At 41.2% G+C, this 7,312-nt stretch overlaps 1 non-coding gene across 1 annotated transcript; it reads right to left on the bottom strand.

Annotated features, from left to right (window-relative positions):
* Positions 1-3,719: 3,719 nt before the first annotated feature.
* On the bottom strand, positions 3,720-3,826 carry LOC131250212 (small nucleolar RNA R71). The gene has a single exon (XR_009173140.1). It is a non-coding gene; the product is annotated as a small nucleolar RNA R71 (small nucleolar RNA).
* Positions 3,827-7,312: the final 3,486 nt, after the last annotated feature.

Genomic DNA, 7,312 nt, shown 5'->3' with positions numbered 1-7,312 from the left:
AATCGATCACGGTAATCGGCCTTAATCACTAATCAGTCAATTGGCCATGACAATCAGAATCGATCGATAATTGGCCTCAATACTTAGAATCAGCAATCGGTCACGATAATCGGCCTTGATCGCTAACCGGTCAATCGGCTACGACAATCAAAATCGGCAATCGACCACGATAATTGGAATCGATTAATAATCGGCCTCAATACTCGGAATCGGCAATCGGTCATGATAATCGGCCTCAATCGCTAATCGATCAATCGGCCACGATAATCGAAATCGGCAATCGGCTACGACAATCGGAATCAATCGATAATCAGCCTCGATAATCGGAATCGACAATCGGTCACGATAATCGACCTCGATCGCTAATTGGTCAATCGGCCACGACAATCAGAATTGGCAATCGACCATGACAATCAGAATTGATCGATAATCGAAATCGAAATCTATAATCAGCCTTGATGAGAATGGGCTGAACAAGGCCTAAGGGAAGGTCACAATGTAGATGTTAAACCATGATTGCCCATCAATGTGGCTATTTAGCCAACATTGTTCCCAAGGAGTGGTCCTCATAGGGCCAAACATATAGTGGGCCCATGGCCTCACATAAAGGCTTAATATACATTGCAATGGGCCTCACTGAAGGGCCACATATACATTACATCGGGCCTCACCAAATGGGCCACAAATACATTACAATGGGCCACATACCTGGGCCTATATACATCACATTGGGCCACATCTTATGGGGCGGGAATATATCACAGTGGGCCTTATCGTACGGGCTTAAATACATAACAGGTGGGTGATCAGGGTCAAATATTGCATATCAGACCCCCAGTAATTGCCTGAATTGACGTACATGATGAGGCTTAATGGAGTGTTTTACTCGTGTTTTTATTACAGGATGAAATCAGGAGTGTGTATTGAAAATTGATGCTAAAGGCATGGATTTTATGATCTAAAGTCTCCAGAGCATGGGATGGACTCCAGAAAACCAATAGTGAAGATTTTACACGCCTGGGATCTGAGGAAAGCACGATAAAGAGGCTCGAAAAGGGTCCAGAATGCAAGATCACATGTTTCCCGCCATCCGATCAACTCGAAACTTCATACACGTGATGGGGACCATAAATTAACTGTACATATTAAATTTCAGCCATTGACGATCTCGGGAAGTGGTCTAACGGCCAGATCAGCCCCTTAATTCATTAAGTGGGGCCCGCTGGATATCTGGATATACATCAATTTTGGTCCTGACGGTGGAAATAATATGAGAAAAAGGATGGACGGTGCAGATTTCTCAAAAACATTACAGTGGGCCCTGTGTATGCAGAGTGTGCATCGTGCACACTTGCACCAGCTGTGCACCGTACCCGTATCTCGGTCAGCACCAGCGTTGACTCGCAGTTTCTTTGTCGAAAACGGCAGAGCCGTCCAGCGTCTCCGCAAGCCGACCGCGGTTGTCGGTTGTGGGGCCCACCTAGTGTCCAAATGGACAATCCAAACCGTTCATCCACTTCCTGGGGCAGTTATAACCATCGCCTAGATGCCCGTTTGGTTCCATGCATGTGTACGGACGTTGATCGCTGAAACACGCAAAACGGACGGTGAGTTCAAAACTCTGTGGGCCACCGCAACTCTAACTCGAAATTGGGCATTCCTAGCCATTTTTTTTCATCTTCCATGCAATGGACGGAGTGGATTATTGAAATAATTATCAAAATGGGTCCCACCATTGCCACGGAAGTTGTTTTCGCGTTCGCGTAAAGGACGACCGCTGGCCATTTTTGCGAAGGATTGTGGGCCCCGTACGTCACCCGTACGGTCGATCCGAGCCGTCCATCGTGTAGATGGGTTCGAGAAATACAAAACCATGCTGATATTCCACTCCCATGCGGACACACGTGTGCGGTACAGAGGCCACAAAAGGGCTACCCGGCGACGTTCAAAACTGATCTTTTTGTATTTTCTTCTTTGGGCCGTGTCAATGGACATTCAAAACCACCCAATCTTGACTGAAATTTCGTCCTGAATCCAATGGACGGGGTGGATTTTCCAGAAAACACCTCTGTGGGGCCCACCGATCACGGCTACAAAAAATTGCACTTCGAGTCCTTCTACGACTCTGCCACCGACCCCAGCCGTCCAGCAGCTATAAAAGGGGAGTTTTGGACGTGGGAAAGGCATTGAGAACCAGGGAATTCCAGATTCAGAGCCAGGGAGAGAAGAAAGAGAAGGAGGAAGAGAGAGAGATCGATTGGTTTGGTGTTTAATTTTTATGAATTTTATTTAATATTTTTTTTATGGGTTTAAATTCTATACTTCTCCATCTATGAACTTGACCAAAGTATATATATGGATGTTGTTTGGATGCTTATTATAGGTGCTTGTGTCTGATCAAGAACAGGTTTCCTATAGAGGAAGAAACAGGATGCTTTAATGAATTGTACATCCCTTATGCCCGACCAAGGATATGGGATATGTCATTCATGGCATTGCTTAAAGGAATTAGACAGTCTGTATGCCCGATTAAGGACACAGATTGTGCTTTCTCTATTTAAGTGGTATCAATCTAGATCAAGGTGAATCAACAGACAAAACAAGGGTTAGGATAATTAGGGGTGGATTCGAAAGTCCTAGTGCTCTCTTTCTGATTGAATTTTCTTCCCTGTTCTTAATTATTTTTTTTTCCCTAAAATTGTGCTTAGTAGTTCATTCCATTATCTATTGGATTAGTTAAGGAGAGTCATAGATTTGAATTGTGACGACTAGTCCTCGTGGGAACGATCTCGTAATACGTACCGTATCTGCATCTGATTCGTATACTTGCGAGTTTAAATATCATTTAAATCGTGTTGGTTTAAACAAAAACATCAAGTTTTTGGCGCCGTTGCCGGGGACTGTTTCGTTCCTAATTGAATTTGGGATTCTCTCTTATCATAATTCATAGCTTAGGATTTTTTCTAACTTAGAGTTCTTTTCTTAATTTTAGAAACTAACCTATTTCCTGTTTTGTAGGATCCTGACATAAATTTCTAAGTTAGATTCTAACATAGATCTCCAAATTGGAAGTGAAGGAGGAGCTCCCTATTCTTCAGACATCAATCATCTCCTTTTCCGGGTTCTTTCTTCCCATTCTTATTTACATAGTTTTAACTTGTTTTAGAATCTCATAATTTCTAGGTCTAGTTTTATTTCTCTTAGGTTGCTTCTTAGTTTAGTTTTCTTTCTTACATTGCAATAACATAGTTTATGCTAGGACGTAGATCTCTGAATATAGAACTAGCACCGTTTGATCCTGAGATTGAAAGAACAATTCGTGAAAGATTGAGAAATAATCCTGTTGAAATGGCGAATGAGACTGAAGTTTCAAAGATTATTTAGCTCCTGTCCAATTTAATGCGCCTTCATGCATAGTGTTGCCAACCACTACGGCAGCACACTTTGAACTTAAACCTGGAGTCATACAATTGTTGCCATCTTTTTATGGATTGGACAAGGAGGACCCATATCATCATGTGAAAGAATTCTTAAACATTTGCTCCACCTTTAAGTTCCAAAACTTCTCAGACGATTTGATCCGCCTACGCCTGTTTCCTTTTTCTTTGAGGGATAAGGCGAAAGCATGGTTGAATTCTCTAGAAGTTGGATTTATCACTACATGGGACCAACTGTCTAAGAAGTTCTTAAACAAGTTCTTCCCCGTTCACAAAACCAATGCCCTCCGTAGAGAAATTACTAACTTCACACAAAAAGAGGGCGAGCACTTTCATGAATGTTGGGAAAGATGGAAGGACTTGCTTCTTAAATGTCCTCACCATGGTTTTGAGAAGTGGCAACAAGTTCAATACTTCTATGACGGTCTGACACCACAGAACCGTCGCATGGTTGATGCCACCAGTGGAGGGTCATTCATGACCAAAAGTGATGTCGAAGCGTGGAACTTCTTTAAAACCTTGTGCGAAAATTCCCAGCAATGGGATTATTCAAATAGAGGTGACAGAAGTCCCCAACCACAAAAGAGAGGTGGTATATATGAGATAGGAGTCATGCCAGAGCTGAGCGCCAAGCTTGATAACCTGACAAAGAAAGTTGATGCTCTGGTATTAAATAATGGACCACCACAAACAGCTCAAGTCGAGGCATATGCCACATGTTCTAGTCCTGCCCATCCTATGCAGTCTTGTCCATCTGGTGCAGCATTCCCAGAACTTCTCTCTGAACAAGTTCATGCTATGAACACTTTTCAAAAATCTGGGAATGATCCTTACTCAAACACATACAACCCAGGGTGGGCTAAACATCCAAATTTCTCTTGGGGAAAAGGACCACAACAAGGAGGACCATCTGGAAATCCTCCCATGCAACCGCACCTCCAAGTTGGCAGTCAACAACCTCAACAGTTTCCACAATATCAACAACTGCCTACACAATCAAGGAAACCATCTCTTGAGGATACACTCCATCTTTTCATGCAGAGTTCTCTCCAATTCCAAAAAGACACCCAACAAACCTTACTGGCCAACCAGCAAAGCTTACATGCAAATGCACAATCCATTGCTAAGCTGGAAGTACAAATGGGTCAACTAGCTGCCACATTGAGTGAGAGAGAGAAGGGTAAGTTCCCTAGCCAACCTGAGGCTAATCCAAAGGCACAGTATGAGATTGGCTCTAATTCCAACCAAGGGCAATATCATGAACAGGCCAAATCGATCACTACCCTTAGGTCAGGCAAGCAGATTGATAACAAAATAGAGATGCCTGGGGATGAATCAAATTCTAAAACAGAAGATTAAGATGAAGCAGAGAGCCATACCAATGCATCCAAAGTCCAAAAGCTCTCTGACTCTCCAAGAGCCACTAATGTGCCACCTTATATGCCCAAAGCACCCTTTCCTCAACGTCTGGCACCAATAAAGAAAAGAAATAACTTTGATGAAATCTTGGATGTGTTTTAAAAAGTGCAAGTCAACATCCCGTTGCTTGACGCTATCAAGCAAGTCCCTGCTTACGCTAAGTTTCTTAAAGATTTATGCACTCAAAAGCGTAAGCAGAATGTTCATAAGAAAGTCTTCCTTGCAGAGCAGCTTAGCTCCATGATTCAACATAACACCCCTCCTAAATTTAGGGATCCAGGAGCTCCCACCATTTCTTGCGGTATAGGAGATCATAAGATCGGGAAGGCATTACTTGATTTAGGGGCGAGTGTCAATTTGTTACCATATTCGGTTTATGAGCAGCTAGGACTTGGTGAGTTGAAACCAACTAAGGTAACATTACAACTAGCCGATAGATCTGTCAAGGTGCCCCGGGGTGTTATTGAAGATGTGTTAATCCAGGTTGATAAATTTTATTTTTCAGTAGATTTCATAGTTATAGATACTCAGCCTGTCCAGAATCTTCATAGTCAGATCCCAGTCATTTTGGGTCGTCCATTTTTGGCCACATCTAATGCTATTATCAATTGCAGGAATGGAGTTATGAAATTGTCCTTTGGTAACATGAATATTAAACTCAATGTTTTTAATGCAGGACAACAATCCTCAGCTTTGGATGACATATTTGAAGTGGACATGATCGAGAGCCTTGTGCAGGACTCCTTCCGTACATCTTTTGAAGATCCTCTTGAGACCTGCTTAGCACAATCGGGCATGGATTTTGACATTGATAGTCCCATCCATGAAGTCAATGCATTGCTCGACTCTACTCCTATATTGGAGACTGAAAAATGGAGAGCGAAAGTGGAACCTCTTCATCCCTCTGAGACTCTTCCTGACAGCACAGTTTGTAACTCTGAGAAGACAAAGGCGAGCAGGCTGCTTAATGTTCTTAGAGCATATAAGGCAGCAATTGAACGGAAGATAGAAAAAATCCAGGCAGTATGCCCCACTGTATGGATGGATCATGCTGTGGTAATATCGCATAACATGCAAAGGAAGCGTGATCCTAACATAGAAGAAGTCGTTCGAGCAGAAGTCCTTAAATTATTTGACGACAGTGTCAGTTGCCTTATTTCAGATAGCACAGTTCATGGGAACTCACATCACTTGTCTGGGATCGGTTAATGAAAGTGTTGAGGTAATTTCTTTGGCGGACCCCGGTTATAAAGATTATTTCATTCATGGTCCGTTCTTGTCTGGCTGAAGACGTTAAACTTAGCGCTCATGGGAGGCAACCCAGCCTTTTGCTTTATTGTATTGCTTTTTATTTCATTCATTTTCATTTTTCTTAGTTAGTTACTTCAATGTTTGTGGGTAACATTACTGCAAACCCTCACGAGACTACAACTCGTCCACTAGGGGTAACCTAGGGGTTTAAAGGCTTGTTGCATGCGCTAAATGTAATCGAGAGCACCTGCGAAAGTGGTATAGGTAGGATCTTCTTTTGTTTTTCTTTTTGTTATTTTTGCTTATGTTGATTTCTCTCTTGTGCTAACTCGCTTTTACGTTGAAATTTTTCACAAATTTTGAGAAAGCTTCTTGATTCTCCATCCAGGTATTATCTTTTCATCACTCCTCTTTTATTCTCGTTGTCCCATGTGCATTACTTGTTTATTTCTTTTACATTGAGGACAATGTAGATTTTAGGTTGGGGGTGGGAGATTAGGGTACCTAATCAGTATTTTCTTGGTCTTGAGCAAAATTTGTGAAAATTTTAAAATTTTTTCTGAATTTCTATTGAATTCAAAGTGATTTTGAAGGATAGTTGTGATTTTAACATTATAAGATACATGATGTTGGTAACTAATGACTCTTGGATTCAGCCATCTGCTTGATTTCACAGTCAATTTTAAATTGCTAATCCATGATTAGACGTTGTAAACATTGATTGAGTCATGATTTCACATATCACATCTCGCTTGCACATTAAGTTTTGGTTCGATAACTGAATGATTAACTTGGTAAAAAGAAGAATTAAAAGGCTAAGTCACATAATCTTCACCATAGGTTTACTCCCTATAGGTGTAAATTTAATTCTCCATAGTTGACTTATTAAAAAATGAGGCAACGAGTTTTCACCATAGGTTTGCTCCCTGTAGGTGAGGATTTGATTCCCTTCCTTGGCGTACTGTTCATAAAGAAAATCTAAAAAATAAAAAATAAAAAAAATGAATGAAGGCTGAAAGGTTAATCTAAAATGCTAGTGTTGGTTGTTAGGAATTCTGTTGTTAATTACCAATTTTAGCATGAAATTGATTATTGGAACTCTTAATGATTGTAAGCTGAGATTATACTATACACCTGTGGAACTCAATGTTTAGGAATGTTCTAATTAATGGATTAATATGTTGAACTTGATTATGAAGTTTACT

The sequence above is a fragment of the Magnolia sinica genome, chromosome 6, assembly GCF_029962835.1.
Source record: "Magnolia sinica isolate HGM2019 chromosome 6, MsV1, whole genome shotgun sequence".
Classification (NCBI taxonomy): Eukaryota; Viridiplantae; Streptophyta; class Magnoliopsida; order Magnoliales; family Magnoliaceae; genus Magnolia; species Magnolia sinica.
This window is presented reverse-complemented; position numbering and strand designations above follow the sequence as displayed.